Below are 15,116 nucleotides of genomic sequence, written 5' to 3'. Positions count from 1 at the left end.
AAACAATGAATATTGCTGTTTTGTAATTTGAATTTGCTTTCTTCCATGTAAGGTATGCCCTGTTGGAGTACACAGAGAACCAAAGTCCTTAAGGCCATGCCTATCCTGTTATACTGGAGAGGCCTTAGAGACAACTATAACATTTCCCTGCAATCTCCCCACATAGCCTCAAGCTCCTATGCCTTCTGTTAGCTTTTTCTATTTCTGCTCAGGAAACAGTTCTACAAGTCCTAGATCTTTGCTATGTCTCATCTATGATATCTTACTTAACTTGATGTCTTCTGTAAATTCAAGAACTGAATACTTCTTTTACTCAAAATTCTAAAAGCATTGTCCCAACTAAAATATCAACTGCTGACAAAATCTGCAAACGCCATGCTATCTGTGTGACTTTGGTGTGCAAGTTTAGCCTCATACTTTTGGAACAAAATGATTAATAGTTGTGGAGCAGAAAAGCCTTTAAAAACACTTAATTTACTGATGTCTCCAAGATAGATGAATTTCAAATGCTCAGATGTGAGTGGGTGGGTCCTGCTTTGTGATTTCAGTATCTTAACTGCAAATCTGAATAGTTAGCACAGTAGTAAGGAAATTAGATGTGTTGTATGTAGTGAGGAGGCATCCAGACAATCATGGCATTATGTAAACTGTGAAGATTAGTGTTTTTATTAAATAAATGATAAAAACAAAAACTTAACTGGATCAGCCCCCAAGCATTCCATAATGCTGGGCATGTGTTTTTTTTCCTGTATGTAACATAACTTCACACACACACACACACACACACACACACACACACACACTGAACATCTGCAGTTTTTCTACAACTTAGTGAGTGGCAGCATTTCTGAAACAAACTGAGCACTGCACTTTCTTTGTAGAAACTACATGGCATACACTTGGAATAAAATGTACCACAGACTGAGTTTATAATCTACCACATCGTTGGTGCCTTAGTTAATGACTGCTATGATAATCCTTTACAAAATGTTTCAAAGAAAGCAATACTAATACCACTACTGAGAAAAGTATTTTAATTTGTCCAGAAAAGTGTTGGAACATTTAGAGAGATGATGAGCAAATATTTGGGCTCGGGAGAGATCTGCCAAGGTAAAGGTCTTGCACTGAAAAGGGCATCAAAATTTCTGTCCAGAATGCAATGCCTTGCCAAATGACAGTATCAAAAGGAAAGGGTTATGTAAAACATAGCAAAGGGTTTATGATTAGTTCTTGGAAGATGCAGGGAGGACTATAAGAGAGGAAAATAAATTCCTGAGCATCCTAATGTAAATAAAAATTTAAAAATCTGGGCTTACTCCATAAGCTTACTTTACAAAATATAAATATATAACACGAATGAATAATTTAATAGAGAGAGACAAGAGAGGATAGAAGCTGCCTGGAGAGGTAAATTCCAAGCTTCAGCTAAGTGTTCTTTCCAGACTATTCTCTTTGGAAGTATTTTCTGCCAAAAAATATGCTCCCAGGCTCACCTCGGGAGAGGCATTGACATGCTGAAAGCTTTTACCTAAACCAATAAGTGAAATTCCCTGATTAGCTCCAAGCCCTGCAGACTTGGTAACTTTCCCTATTAATTAACAAAGAGAGAAGGGAAAGGAAGTAGAGGGCAAAGCAGAGAAATGTAGATCCAGGAGTATTTCCATGAAGTCCTTGGATTAAAAATACTCAAAGAAAACAATTGATTTAGAGCCACTCTTTCCTGTATGATTTGTTGAGACCCACAGAATTTAGTTTCAAACAATATATTATTGCTGATCAATTACCTGTGCTTGTGTATACATATATATGTATGTATGCTTGCTTATGAATTTTTGCCAATATGGTCTTTTACACATATACATTCAGAATGCTAACTGATAAGTATAAATATTTATGGCACAATTTTAAATTCTATTTAGGGAAATGTTAGAGTTTTATTTTGAAAATTGTGATACTGTGATTTCTAGGAGATTGCAAACATATTTCCTTATAGAAGTCAGTCAGATACACATGTGCTAGTAAGATGAAAGAGACCAAAACAACATCCCTTTCTTCTCAGAAATTAATGTGATGTCTGGCTTTTAAAGATACAGAGGGATAGGTGGCATTGAAATGCTTATTAACTGAACTAGAAATCTCAGACACAGGTAATTTTCCCTCTATAAACAACTGATCTATTTGGATAGGAAAATGTCACATTGAAGCACAAAAACACCTGGAGTGGGGATAGGGGGAAGATTGGCTTCAGGGATTCTACATGAATTTCAAAGTAACAAATCAGCCCTTGGCAAGAGCCACACGGGGAGGGTATAATATAAATATGCTGAGATAATACTAGCTTGGAGATGTTGAAACCAACACTATGTGACTCAACCAAGTTTGTTTTCTGTATGTCTCTGTAGAATTAAAGCAGCAAATTTCATCTATTCTAATCAGACACATAAACACACACACACACACACACACACACACACACACACACACACACAGACACACACACACATTTTTTAATGGTGACATTTTTCCCTCTATGGGTCATGTAATCAAGAGGACAAGAATGACTTTAAACTAAGGATAAACAGTTATTTTGTTACAGCTATGATAAATACTGTGAGATGATAATATATATTTTAAGTTGTATAGCTACAGTTGAAAAGAAGGTGGATTATTACAAGTAGTATCTGTTCACACATAAAAATTTTCCCTTCATGCAAATGTTCAGCTAGTTAGCTAAAATTAGATTTTGCAAGTTTTAAGATTTTACAAAATAGCATTTGGATACTTTCTATTAAATGATCCACACTAATTCTGAATGTAGATGTTGATGAAGGTAGCTCAGTAGGATGAACGATCAACAGCTGTCGTAAATGAAATAAGACATGCTAATCAAGTGTGTATGTTTCAATAGCAATGAAATTCAAGACGGTGTTGAAGACCTGTAAAAAGAGAACAACAATCATTTGGATTTTTAATGGAAATTACATAATCAATTGTGGTGAAGAAAATTTCTGACTTACTCAAATAAGTAGACATTCACAAAGAGCATGTATAGAGGTCTCATGAATTAATGCCATTTTTAACAGATAATCATCATGAACATCTTCCAGCAGTTTCTCCAGTGTCTAACTGCATGAAGTGCCTGGCTGAATGCAGTGCAAAGCAAAATTAAAATTGCTACACCTGTTCCATCTAACATGCATTATAATTTGCAGACATTGTTAGTGTGTTCACCATTTTCCCTTAAGTAACATATGAGGTTTGTCTTTAAGATCTAAGACACTACGTCTTTGATCCGAAGGACTAATAACCATGCACTTCACTTTTAACTATTGCTACAGGCCATCTAAAAGTCCTCAAATAAGCCATACTGTGAAACAAAAGCTGAAAACTATATTATGCATAACAGCTGGTCTTGGGACTTATCAGAATTTTTCTTACTAAGCAAACATGTGTTTGGCTTCAGGACTAAAGGTATTTCCATTTGTAAATGCTAAACAACAAGCAACCACATTTTGCTTAGAACATTGTCTTTTCGCTTCTGGGGTGTGTTCAAATAAATGTCTGTTATTGATGACTAACCCTGACCTATTCAGGATTTCTCTGATATAAACATACCTGCCAAAACCAGGTAACAACAAATGATGGGTTTTTGGTGTTACTACTTACTTTAATTCATACCAGACTTTTGTAACATAAGACAAATTGTTCTAGAAATATTTAAATTTGATTGACAGTGTGAAAAATAATTGTATTAAAACAAAGAAAAAACCTACCAAAATACTCATCTTATGTTTAACAAAAATGATAATAACCTATTATATTTTTGTTTTGAGTTGAATTTTATTTCCACAATATTTCTATGTGTAAGCCATAGCCCCTAGTGTGTAAATAGAGATTATGACATATAAACATAATTGAGATTAACATCACAAAGGTGAAGGTTTAAGGCAATAAGACCTATCAGATGATGGGTTACAAGATATGTGTGCACAGGGAAAAATGTGATCAGGATAAAACAATGGGTGTCAAAGCAAGACAAGTCGCATCAGCAAAAACAAACCATGCCAGCAACTTGGTGTTGCTGGAGGTTTCTGTCCAGATAGATTTCGTCACTTCAGCCCCAAATGAACACACAGAGATGCTATATTAATTATAAAACAGTTTGGCGATGGCTGGGACTGCTTATTGGCTAGCTGTGTCTTAATTATTAACCCATAACTACTAATCTTTGTATTTCTAGATGACCTTATCTTACTGGAGAAAGCCTGGGGCATCCTATACTCCTCGTCCCTCCATGGCGCCCTCTCTTTGCTGTCTCTCTTTGCCTACCTTTCCCAGAATTCTCCTCATCATCTAGTCCCACCTATTGTCTTGCCTCTACTGGCTACTGGCCAAACAGTATTTTATTTGTCAACTAATAAAATAAATACATATACAGAAGGACATCCCCCACCAACTTGGTCTTAGATTTCTAATTCTCCAGAACTGTAAAACTGTACATTTCTTCTGTTTTAGGGCCTGATTGTGTATTTTGTTTTAATTCTCTAGTAGGTGAATTAATTTCCCAAATGATAAACATTAATATGTTCATGCTCGATGTCATTATTCCAATTGATACATGAAAAAGAAAGATGATAAGTCACAGAGCCAGTTAGCACCTATAGTTGTCCTCATGGCAGTATGGATCAAATGTGATGCATATCTGGAATCCTGGCATGTAGGAAGCTATGACAGATGGCTCCTGAAAATTTCAACACAGCTGGGACTGCATTATGAGTCCAAAGCCAGCCTGGGATACAAAGCAAAATCCATATAAAAACAAAACCAAAAAAATTGCACGTGGTGGTATGGCAGTGAGCATATGTGCTTTTCAAGATATGATCCAAATCCTGGGGGTAGTGGCACATGCCTTTGATCCCAGCACTAAAGAGGCAGAGACAAGCAGATCTCTGTGAGTTCAGGGCCAGTCTAGTCTATATACAAAGTTCTAGGACAACCAAGGCTAAAGAGAGAAACCCTGTCAAGAAAAACAGAACAAACACACAAACAAAACAACAACAGAAAATTAGAAATAACCCAAATAAGCACAATCTAAACATATTAGTTTGAACACAAAGTACCTTGTAATTAACTAAAGTAATTTATCCATACATTAATAATAATTTTATAATTTATGATGAATGTTAATTCTTATATAAGAAGATAATTTTATGTGGCATTATTTCAGAAGAAGATGAGAAATACAAATAAATGAAGATAAGTCTAGGCAATCAACTATTTCTACAATGTATCCTATTATATAGAGCACTTTATAGCATAGACTAGTATCTGTTTTGTGCATTTGTTATTTTGTTTTCTTAGCTCTATAATAAATTCTTAGCTCTATAATAAATATGCATAAGTTATATTTTCAAGTGATTTTTAAAATCTGAATCAGTAAATATTTAGGAGGCCCTTCATCTAGATATGGTTGTAAAATACATACACATCTCATTATAAATCCAAATTTGCATAGGCTATTAGGAGACTATTCTTACTGTTAGAAGAGAATGAAGAAGACACTGCCATTCTTTTTAATGATTTTTATTGCATGCAAATATACGTAAATTTTGCTAAATATAACCTTTTCAGCCTATATACTTAAAAAGAACAGGGAGGGGTATATGGGAGGGTTTGGAGGGAGGAAAGAGAAGGGAAAATGTAATTACATTATAATCTCAAATAAATTGGATTTGTATTAATTCATTATTTTTAAAAATAGTGTGTATGTGTTTGTTTGCTTATCTCTATGCACTGTAAACCACATACAGGCAGTGCCTACAGAGGTCTGCATGAAGAGGATATTTGATCCCCTGGAACAGATGTGGTTGCTGATTACTGAACCATGTCCTCTGAAAGTGCTCTTACACACTGACCCATCTCCATAGCTCCATGATATTACAATGTATAATGATTGCAGACATCATTGTAACATTTAAACACCAAGGCTATCTAAATGCATGCTTTACTTCTTCTCTGAGTTATTTTCCTTTACCGCTTACTTTTGTCTCATAATGCATGGGTTCATTATTATTGTAAGTAATACTATAACGATGACAAAAGGTTAAACTTTATGTTTTCAATCTATGTAAGGACATTCAGTTCCTGGGAGTTTGATGTTCCAAGTGGTAGGAGAAACAGACGTCAACAAGAACACTTTAACATTCCACTTGACACTTCCTTTTTCTTCTGAAATAGATGAACATTTATTCCTATGAGAGTGAATAATGCAACCATTTTAAAACATTTAAGTCTGATTATACCTATAATGGTCAGCCTTGACAAAAGTAATTTGGATTGTCTATTACTTTACATAAAATTAAGCACATTGCTTAATGCATTTGCAATGTATATAAAATACTTCTCTTGGTTGGCCCCAATAGCTAGCTATCAGAGGTTGTTTTACAGCTTAGGTGCTATATATACAAAACAAAGACACACTAATTTCTCTACACCTACACATGGTCATTCAGGCTGAGTGATATGCCTATAAATAAAGAGGACAAATCCTTTCCATTAACACCTCACTAGATGGGATAAATTTACCTCTAAAGATAAATAAAGACAGAAAGCTATAGATTATTTATCTCAACACCTCTCTTCTGAAGTCTCACAAAGGACTTCTAATGGGCAAATTACATCTTTGTGCTTTGAGCCTCACACAGCTTCTTTTTTGGTGAAAGGATGTAAAATGTTACTTAATATGCAGAGTAGACATTTTACAACAAAGCTCAGCTTTCTATACTACATGATTGAATAATTTCCATTATAGTCATCTAAATATAAACTATGGGTAGGTTATTATGGATAAGGAAATAAACTAGTAACTAAAATCAATTTCCTATTTTCCTTGGCTTCCACTTAGAGTATGTCCCCCAGTTCCTTTGTAAATAAGTGTGGCCTGAGGATTTGAGTTCTAATAATTATATGACCACAGAATTGAGTTCTCGGCAATAGAATATAAGCAGATATTATATTGCTGCCTGAAGACCTGGGTCACATAATTCTCCAGTGTCCACTAACCACAATAGCCCCTTTTCAGTGCCCATGGAAAGAATTTTTAGAAACAGACATAGAACATGGTTCAACAAGCCAGTTTCCACGTGTCTGAAGTTCACAAAGAATATATGACTAAAACAACCAGGAAATGAACTATTTTGTGTACTTCATGGGGGAGGTCCTTCTTTATTCTGTGAATATATGGTTCTCTTATTGGTTGATGAATGAAACTGTTTTGGCTGATGGAGAGGCAGGATTTAGCCAAGCAGGTAATCTGAACAGGGATAGAGAAAGGTAATAATAGGCAGAGTCAAGGACATGCCATGTAGCTGCCAAGGAAGCAAGAGACCTGGGCTTCACCAGTAAGCCAATACCACATAGAGATACACAGATTAATATATATGAGTTAATAATTTAGAAAGAGCTAGCCAGTAAGAAGCCTGAGCCATCAGCCAAACAGTTTATAATTAATATAAGCTTCAGTGTGTTTACTTGGGACTAAATGGCTGCAGGACCGAGCAGGAAAGAAAATTCCATCTATACTTCATTGTCTTCTTTATGAACTATTTGACTGATTTACTTTGGGGTTTGTTTTCATTGATTCATTTAAGCATGATTTTTAGGAACTTTTGCCACTACATAAAAAATGTCTATTAATGGCCATAAAGTAAAATGATTTGGGGTATTTCTTTTTTTTGTTTTTGTTTGTTTGTTTCTAGAGACAGGATTTCTCTGTATCTTTGGAGCCTCTCCTAGCACTCTCTCTGTAGACCTCGCTGGCCTGGAGCTCACACAGATCCACCTGCCTCTGCCTCCCAAGTCCTGGGATTAAAGGCATCTGCCACCACCACCCAGATGGCTATTTCTTTTTTATGAAATTCTCACTAATAATTATATAACTGATAGTTCTACAACCTGAACTAAAACCTATGGAAGATAAAACATAAAAACCTGAATGAAATCTAGAGACATAATTTACAAGTACTTTTTTTCTGTTTCCACTGATTTTTTTTAATAAAGGAATGATAGGCAGATTTAGTAACAATTATATCCATACACTATTCTGATTAACTTAGCTAATATCTCAAGAGCTAACATGCAATGATAGTGCTCATACATTCATATTTTCAAAAATACAGTTTGTAACCTTGAATTTTGAAATTTTTTGTCAAGACAAAGCTCTGAAAATAAAAAATATATTTGCTTTGTAATGCAACAATTAATTCATATTAGAAATAGAGGAATTATGAGTCCTACCGATTCCTTGTCAGCTCTTCATTATCATTTCAGTTTGAAATTTTTATCAGAAATGTTTGAAGTCAGTTGCTTATTTCATTAGGCGACTTCACTGCAATAAAATAGTACATTCCATAAATTCACTCAAATGATTATATGGGAACTGTAGTAGGTAGCAATACAAATGAGATAAAAGTGAATGAGTAAGTGTAATGGTGTCAATCATTCTTCATTTAAAAAAAAGTCCACTTCCCAGAGGACCTTATGCTACTGTGACAGGTGACTATCTTACCTAAGAAGCTTTGAATATGCCAGGTTATCAATACAGTCATGCTTAATTTCTTTCACAGACTTTAGAGGCAAAATGATTTGAATCATTTAGTATTCTCTTACTGTGAATGTTTAGATGCACCTCTCCTCCTGCTTTTTTTTTTTTTTTTTTTTTTTTTTTTTTTTTTTTTTTTTTTTTTTTTTTGCTATTTGATGCCTGAAAAATCTAACAAAAATAAAAGGATCCATCAACTTAATTCCTTCTCAGTTCTGTATTGTCAGCCATGCAAATTTCAGTCTCATAAATGGTTTTTGATGAAATGGTTTTCGATTCTCTTTTCCCAAATCTCCAGCCTCCCTCCTCTTTCTCTATCCGATTTCTAAAACAAGTCCAGGGCAACAGCTGAGCATGGATATCAGACCCTTCATATCAAGATGACCCGGATCCCCTATTTGAATTCTGTCTGAAACCATTCCATTCCTGTCTAAGCTTATCTTTCAGAAAACATTCACAGAGATACCTAATCATAACATATATATCTCAGAACTTTGATGTTTTGCAGTCACACCGAGTACAGTGAACTAGGGAGCAGAGGAACATGGGTTTGCATGTAACAATAATAATAAAAGGAAAAAGTCCTTGAATTTGAGAGGAGATGAAGGTGTAGACCAACATGGATTGAAGGGAAAGGACACAGAAAGTGTTAGAAGAAGGAAAGGGAAAGATGGGTGCTTCTTTATTTTAATTCAAATAAAATATTAAGAGGGAGGGAAAAGAAAAATCCTAAATTCTTTATCCCCAGAGGGTATCAACTTGACTGCCACTTTCTCTCAACAGACAGGAAAAAAAAAGGTCAATTGGCAATATTTTACAGATCACCACTAAGGACATATGTTATTCTCTGTCCCGTAGCATGTCCACCTTAACTATAAGGGATCGTGAAGAATGTATTCCAGTTGAGAGTTCAAAAACAAAGGAGAAGCATTTGGAAAACAATAACATGCAGCAGACAGCTGAAATGTCTCTTTCCTTTCCATGCCTGTAATTAATTGCATTCTAAAAACATCAGCAGTTTCCTTTAAAGATAAGTGAGTTTCACACTGATGCTGCAAACTCCACTATAATGTCCCATTTTATTTGTCGTAAAGACAAAGTCTTTACTATGGCCTGCTGCCTCAGTACATCATTGTCCTCATCTCCAACTGTCTCAATTAATCTGCTCTGGCCACAGAGCTCTGGCTTAAATGACCTCGCATGGGATAGCCTTAGGGTATCTGCACTGGTTTGTTCATTCTGTCTTAAATTCTAATTTTTATTTACAAATTAGCATGTCTAAATGTGTATTTCCTTTAATTTGTTGCTCTCACATTTCCAATCCACACACACATGGGAGGTAACACATGCATAAATCAAGCTGGAACTAACTGGAGTCCTGCACCTCACCGGCTAGTTTTCATAGTGTAGGAAAGCACTACTCAGGCTATCACCTGGCTTGCACAGTTGTGAACATGGACTAATGTAACACCAATCTGCCATGCAAGGTAGCTCTGCTGACACAATAATTGAACAGTTTTGGGGTAGTGATGTTGGTAGCAACAAACCACTATCTGATTGGATCTGAGGGCCATTCCTCAGGAAGAAATATATACCTGGTACTGTAAACCTGGGCAAAACCCTATGGCTGGGAATCCCAGGCCCTAGGACAGATGTTCTTAGTGCTATTAAAACAAGTGGTACTAAAAAAGTAGGTAGGCAAACTGCCTTCTAACTACTCTATACCTTAGATTAGCATTCTGACCACCTTAGTCACAGAAGACTCTTTCTCTGGTGGGCAAGGGTTAGTACAAAGACCCATAGCTGGTCAAACTGCTGTGAGTAAATGACAGTTGAGTAATTAGCCTTAAGTGTGACATCTACATCATCACTTGCTTAAAGATCCAAGACGTATCATAGAAAGGGAACAGAAAGGTTTTAAGAACTGGAGGGTAAAAAGAAGCTCTGTGAAACACTGTTTTCTGGATATGCCGAGATAATGTAATCCTAAATAGAGCAGCTAGCAGCTATGACTCTCTGCACAAGACCTGTGTTAGCACATTAGCACATAGACACACAGGTGATCACACACACACACACACACACACACACACACACACACACACACACACACACACACACACACAGCATGAAAGTCAGAAAGGAACTATTTGGAAAGAAGAAAGGAGTCAATGGAAGAAGAAGAGATAAGATGGGGTAATAGTTGAATTTTTCACAAATAAATGAAAATTAAAAACTCATCTATTATTTCTTATTTTAAAATTACACATCACAGCCAGTCATTGGTGGCGCACACCTTTAATCCCAGCACTCAGGAGGCAGAGGCAGACGGATCTCTGTGAGTTTGAGGCCAGCCTGGTCTCCAGAGCGAGTGCCAGGATAGGCTCCAAAGCTACCCAGAGAAACCCTGTCTCGAAAAACAACAAAAAACCAAGCCAAACAAAACAAAAAAAAATGCACATCACTTCTTTATTATACTGTTCTGGAAAGAGATTTAGTAGTTATGCCCAAAATAGGTTCTGAACCCACATGGTAGGGCCAAGCAGCTGGATTATGATTCAGACAGTGAAAGACAAAACCTGGACATGATCAAGGGGCACTGAACCTTACACAGCAAGGCAGAGGTGACCTAACACACAGCCAGAAGCACTCCTGCCCCTTGAGGACATGGAGTTCATCCCGTCTGATATGAGGAATGGCTTATTTTCTGGTGACCACATGGAACTATTTCAATCACCACTAGAAACAGCAGAGGGGCTTTTTTCTGCTGATAAATACATATGTACTTTTTTTTTGTAAAAGTAAATGTAACAACATAGATTTGACAGGATTGATCCCAACCTTCCGGGGCCAGGAGCTCCTTTAGGATCAGAGAGGATGGAAGTATGTTTACATCATCATGTGAGTTGCTTTCACCTTCCACTGGAATGACTACAGCCCCTAGTTATGTAACTGCAGAAGAATGCAGGACTGGCACCAGGGACAGAACTTGGCTGCAGCTTCTCACTGGTTATACTGAATGTTCCTCCCTGACCAAGACCCTTAGTAAAACACAGGACTAAGAAAAACTAATTACTATCTCTCACCCTTCTGGGAAACAAGAGCTGTCTCTGGATGTGGACCAAATGCCTGCATCCCAGAGGTGTTTTTATGACTAGGTCCTATGAAGGGAGTGGGTGCAGGGGATAAAATACTAAATGTCCAGGCAGTGATGGAGAAGATACCATTGATGCTTTTCCCCTATAATTAGATTGATATCTAACTTGGTTACCATTCCTAGAGCCTTCATCCAGTAGCTGTTTGAAGCAGAAACAGGCACCGACAGCTAAGCACTGACCACACTCCAGAATCCAGTTGTCGAGAAGGAGGAGGGATGAGCAAAGGAGCCAAGACAGCGCTGCAGAAACCTGCAAACACAGTTGACCTGACCTACTGATAGCATGGAGACCCTAGTCATAAAGCTGGGGAAACAGCATTGGACAGAAACAAGCCCTCTGAATGTGGGTGCCAGCTAGGAGGCCAAGACAGGCTATGGGACCTCTAACAGTGGAGCCAGTCTTTAACCCTAGAGCACAAATGGACTTTGGGAGCCCATTCTCTATAGAGGGACACTATTGCAGCCCAGACACAGCAAGGAGGGCCTAGGCCCTCCCCCAAATGATATGATGGACTTTGACGATCCCCTGTGGAGGTCCTCACTATCCCTGGGGAGGAGTTGGTGAATGGGTTTGGGCGGGTTAGTGGGGAACATGGTAGGATGGGAGGTCAAGGGAATGGGGGGATGAATATATAAATGCAAATAGTAATTAAATACTTTTAAAACAATGAAAAGAAAATGGGAATCACGGGACCCCATCTGCAAGTACAATTTAAACTTAAGATCCTAAAGATTTAGTCTGTGTGGCAGTTGTGGCAGGAGGCATAAACAGGCAGGGAGGATACTGGGGTAGGAGTCTGCCTGCTAGCCTTCACTTCTTGACCTTGTCCACAGCTTCCATGACTTTCTGCACAGTCTCTTCATCTCCCGGGAACTGCATGGGTTTGACAGGCTTCAAGTTCTTGTGCAATTCATAGACAATAGGAATGCCAGTTGGCTGGTTCTGCTCCATGGGGGCCTCTTCTTGATGATGTCCCGAAGGCTGTTGCCATGGGCTGCAATTGGACTCTCTTCCCCACCTTGATCTAGGGGACAATTTCTTCATTCCAGAAGGGCAGTGCTCTGGCAATAATGTTCTTGAGGCTCTCACAGGAGGGTAGCTGGTCCTCACTAAGGTCTACTTACCTGCGACCCTTGCTGATGTTGCTGTAGAGGGGATTATCAGACTCTACTGGAGGCAGTGGGACATCTTAAGATCGCCTCCACATTTTTACCTGCATCTCACCATGCTTAGCAGCAGTTTCTGCTTTACTGAGAAGTGTCAGACCCCCATAGTGTCGCTCATTGAGGCACCAGGTCCTGACCACTGGCAGCCACATCTAGTCAATGGCATCCAAGACTGTCCAGGTCTGGATTTGCTCTCTTCTGCACTTAGGTGAAGCAAATATCATATTCATAGCCAGGATTTCTCAATGCCTGTCCACCACACATTGCCTCCACGTGGCCCGCCGGCCTCAGATTGACATCATACCAGCCTCTGGACAGGTTCTCTAGGTTCCAGGCACTCTCGCTGTGCTGGATCAGCACTAGCTTGTAGGCAGCCATGGCAACAGGCAGGAGGATGTGACTTTACAAATACCACATTACAACACTTACAAACACAGACAGAAAAAAGCATAGAAATATACTTTATATAAACCAGAATGTGTATATTTATCTATGTAACTGACTGTTTTATGCAGAGAGTCATTTCTACAATTGTCTTCTCTAACCTTGTCATATTCTAAAAATATTTAGACTTCAGAGTCAATAGGTATTCTCTCTATTTTAATAAATTGGTACAACCAATTCTAACTAGACATCTGCCAACTGTCTTCTTGGGTCTTGCATTGTTTCAACAATGTTGTTCTTAGATTTGTGCTGAAGAAGTGTGAGCAGTATCAGTGGAGAATTCTAAAGCTTTTTAACAAAGCTTGCCCATGATCCATTGTGTCCTTTGTACCATTGGATGAGAAATGATGGAGGTGTATCACATAGCCCTGACATATTTCATAGCTCACATACCCTTTAGGGGTGATAAAAGAACCTAAATATCTCAATTTATTTTGTAGACTCTTTATTGTAGCAGTTGAACAGTTTGCTGAATTATGTAACATAAAGTACATGTACTTACATTGTTTTTCACAAAATACAAATCAAAGACATCTTCATATGGTACTTCCTTTATTACAACTGAGTCCTTTAAGGTAGAGAACATAGTCTTATTTAAAATACTTTCTTTGTTACTCTTTAACAAAGCATAGGAAATGCTGGGTGTTGGTGGCGCATGCCTTTAATCCCAGCACTTGGGAGGCAGAGGCAGGCGAATCTCTGTGAGTTTGAGGCCAGCCTGGTCTCCAGAGCGAGTACCAGGATAGGCTCCAAAGCTACACAAAGAAACCCTGTCTCAAAAACCCCAAAAACAAAACAAAACAAAACAAAACAAAACAAAGCATAGGAAACAGTATATGGGTATGTTTTGTGAGAATGCAGAAAATCTGTATTTTATATGAGTGTTCATCTTTATTTTAGATCAATTTGCTGTAAATTAATTTCCCTTGTATGGGATAGGTATCATTAAATTTGTCTTGTTCTAGAGATGCACAGCTTCATTTATTTCCTGAACCCTGTCTATAATGATTTGCATTCTATTGTTCTTGCAGTTAGCTGACACTTACCCTAATATAATCATGTCCCCTTAGTTTTGTACTATTTCTCTTCTCTCCTCCACTTAATTACCCCCTTTGTACCTCTAGTCTATGGTCTCTGTGTCTCTAATACATAAAGGTACCATTTTCACAACCCCCAAGGCTTGTCAAGTTAAAGATTAATGAGCAGAGCATACCCAGAGGCTTTGGAAAGGTTAAGCATAATTACAAATGGGTATTTTATGCAATGCTGGAGATGTGCAAGGTGTTTTTTTTTTTTAAAGGACAAGAAAAAAGGTAATGAAACATAGGGGATCCATGTCAACTATTGTATGTCAGGCATAACGATATCTTTTAAAGGGGAAATTAGCATTCTAACAAAAAAAAACAACAATATTAATTTCTGGTTGTTTTACTCACAATTAGATCACACACACAATAGCACATGATAGACATTAGATACAATCAGAGCCTGTATTGCCTTGCTTTTTAATTTTACATTTATTTCTTCATCATCAAAAAGGTCTTTATATACTTAAAGTAAAAATAAGGGGGTATGGTTTAAATGAATGCAACAGATAAATGCAACTGTAAGAAAAATGGAACCATATTCAATTCAAGGAAGGAATGTGTAGTTTCCTGTAGTTGGATTTTTTTTCTGTCTCACCTGGTCCCAGTGGACCAGTTTCTCTCCTGCCTGCTGGGTCCCCTCTTCTGCTTATGAAACGACACT

The 15,116-nt window shown here is 37.5% G+C and overlaps 1 pseudogene; it reads right to left on the bottom strand.

Annotated features, from left to right (window-relative positions):
- Positions 1–12,567: 12,567 nt before the first annotated feature.
- Positions 12,568–13,301, bottom strand: LOC100761479 (annotated as a pseudogene).
- Positions 13,302–15,116: the final 1,815 nt, after the last annotated feature.

This window comes from Cricetulus griseus, assembly GCF_003668045.3.
Source record: "Cricetulus griseus strain 17A/GY chromosome 1 unlocalized genomic scaffold, alternate assembly CriGri-PICRH-1.0 chr1_1, whole genome shotgun sequence".
Lineage (NCBI taxonomy): Eukaryota > Metazoa > Chordata > Mammalia > Rodentia > Cricetidae > Cricetulus > Cricetulus griseus.
This window is presented reverse-complemented; position numbering and strand designations above follow the sequence as displayed.